Source organism: Nuphar pumila, chromosome 5 (genome assembly GCF_984573655.1).
Source record: "Nuphar pumila chromosome 5, dmNupPumi1.hap1.1, whole genome shotgun sequence".
Lineage (NCBI taxonomy): Eukaryota > Viridiplantae > Streptophyta > Magnoliopsida > Nymphaeales > Nymphaeaceae > Nuphar > Nuphar pumila.
This window is the reverse complement of record NC_143253.1, coordinates 99,947,581-99,950,562: the sequence shown is the minus strand read 5'-3', so window position 1 is coordinate 99,950,562 and position 2,982 is coordinate 99,947,581. Positions and strand designations below refer to the sequence as shown.

General features: G+C 39.0%; 1 non-coding gene across 1 annotated transcript; it reads right to left on the bottom strand.

Annotated features, from left to right (window-relative positions):
* Window positions 1–580: 580 nt before the first annotated feature.
* LOC149837909 (5S ribosomal RNA) lies at window positions 581–699 on the bottom strand. The gene has a single exon (XR_016432276.1). It is a non-coding gene; the product is annotated as a 5S ribosomal RNA (ribosomal RNA).
* Between the last annotated feature and the right edge of the window lie 2,283 nt (window positions 700–2,982).

Sequence of the window (2,982 nt, the reverse complement as noted above, 5' to 3'; positions counted from 1 at the left end):
CTTCCTACGGACCTCAACTACATTATCTATAAACTGACGACTTATAACAATCCCTACGCCATTCCTATTCCTATTTATTCCTGTATACCAAATCTTATATCCCCAAGGTTCTATCACTTTAGCTTTCTCACCTACCCATTTGGTCTCTTGAAGACATAAAATATCAATCTTTCTCCTACACATAACATCTACTAACTCTACCAACTTACCAGTTAAGGACCCTATGTTCCAAGTGGCTAACCTAATTTTATGGTCTTGGACTAACTTCTTTACCCCCACCCGTCCAACAAAGTGAGGGAACTCTTGCCTATTTGACACCACACCCGGGCGCCGGTGTGACGCGTCGCTTCTGGGCGACGACCTAGCAACCCTTGCCCATTTATCACTGCCTCCGGGCCTAGAGAGTACAACGCGTCGCTCAGTAGGGAACGCCCCAACGAAATTCTCATATTGGTTCATTTTCATAGGATATGACAAAGTTTTTATGCTGGCTGTCACAGGCCTACCGCAACCCTCCTTTATCCGGGCTTGGGACCGACAGTGTATAACTAAACAGTTATACACATGCGGAGTTTAAAAGAGAGTGCAACACGAGGACTTCCCAGGAGGTCACCCATCCCAGTACTACTCTCGCCCAAGCACGCTTAACTTCGGAGTTCTGATGGGATCCGGTGCTTTAGTGCTGGTATGATCGCACCCTATTCCAACGTAATTGGGTCAGATCGAGTTCCAGCCGAGTGAAGCGGTTTAAACAGATCCCTATAGGAAAGTCTGGGTTGAAAAACGAGTGAAACACAAATCAAGACTCAGTTGCTCCCCATCGAACCAAGTCACTGATTCAGTTGGTTCAAACCGACGACTTTGCCAACTATGCTAACCCTATTAATTATTGGTATATGGCAACATCCCCTTTAATGAAAAAAAAATCAATTTTGAAATGCTTATGCCTTTGCAACAAGGCTTAAACCTCTGAGACAAGCATCCTCTTGCAGCCTTAAAGGCTTAAATCTCAAAAGCCTCAGCTATAGCCTTTAATCATGCTAGGTAATACCACTTGGGGTAACCTATATCCGATTTAGTCGTATTAGATCCATATGTATCATGTAAGATTTCTCACATCAAGCATAGGGCTGTCAATTGTGCAAAAAAATACATTTTATGGCTGGCAAAAGGGTCATGATAGGGTGGGGCTGAACTTGCCCCAATGGCAAGTGATTAGGTTTCACACACATATATGCACTTTTACATATGCCTAAAAATAGGTAAAAGATACTTAGGTCAAGCCTAGTCAAGTAGGATCACCATCATCATCAAGCCTTATCCCAACTACATGGGTTCAGCTATTATTAAATAGGACATCCCACAACAATCACAACCCACATATTTTCCAGGTCAGGTTTGGTTCAAAGCAAATAATATTTGGGTCAGATTTTGTCAGATACCCAATACAAAACACAACTAGGGCTGGTAAGCGAGCAAAATAAGATGAGCAAAGGGCGTTCAGGCTCAGCTAATTCTTGTGGCAAGCCAAGCCAAGCTCGATTTGATGGCGAGCCCGAGTGAAATGGTTGAGCTCGAGCTGGCTTGTTAGAAATATACACTTTCTTTTTTTCGGTAAGCAATTAAGTTGGGTAGACAGATGCCAAAAATGGCAAGAAATATGGTGCAGAATCTGCAGATAAAAGTGGAGGGGGGCTCGTTGGAATCTTGGTTCAGCATTCTTTCGATTGATGGGAGGCCCTGATGAGGAGGGACAGTTTGGATGCGAGGGTGCCCTCTGTTTATGAAAGTGTACATGTTGTTCAAGTGGGGAACAAGCCAATTAGCAGTTGAATTAGCTTGAGAAGAGTGGATGATCCCTAACCATTGAAACATGGAGGGGGTGGAGGCGGAGACACAGAGATATCACAAATTGTCAATGCTGACCAATAATTAGCTCAACTTGTTTTCTTCTAAAAAATGAATGCAGATACTAGCGGGGGAAGGGGCTCGGGCTTCGCTTGTTTGATAGATGTTAGTGCACGTCACCATATGTTGGGACGTTGCAAGTTCAAAACCCAATGGTATGTTGTGTAACTGGTGAGGGTCTGCCTAACACCAGCTAGCCTATCAAAAAAAGAAGAAGTATGTAGATCATAATTATAAGGTCAGATCAACCAAAAAAAATAAAAGCTTCTATCTAATAGGTTTGTGCGTGTATCCCCAATCTCAAAATGGCTCAATGAAAAAAAAAACATATTGTTCTAAAGTTGTAAATAGTAGGATTTGAGCAAATTAAAGTATTAAACACTTAAACCATTTATATTCTATGATAGAAAATATATATAAAATATATAAATTAGGCCTACATAAGCGGAGTTGAACACAAGCAGTTGATCTTGTTTCTATAAGCATTAGGGTATAAAAATAAACTCAAAAAACAAATAAAAACAATGATAATAATGGTGAGTCATTCACAAATCCAAGAAAACCTTTTGCATACTTTAATCATCTAATATAAACATGACAAAAGAATCATATCTTTTTTTATGACTTTTTATAAAAAGTTATTGATGTCTTTTTTTAAAGCTTCGGTTATATCTCTCAGCCTTAGTGTTTCAATGATAAGAAGAAACTATGGTTATCTTGAGAAGTCCCTTCTTCTCTCAACATCTCCTATTAATATGTCATTCCTAATATGTAGCTAGAATTTAGGGAGATGATAGTTGCTTATTGCTTTTAGGTTATCTCTCTTAGGCTTATTTAGTTCAGGTTTAATGAACTTTAATTTTAACTTTTATCATTTACTGGAGCCGTAAAGTGATGTATGACATCCATATTACAACTGAACCCCTAAAAGTGTGATAAATATTTTCAAAATAATCATTCTAAAAATCAATATCCTATATGGGCCTCTTAGGAACATAATATTACTATCAAATTCATAAGTATGTATAATTGACCATTGAGGATCTAAAATACTAATTTGATTTTATGAAACTT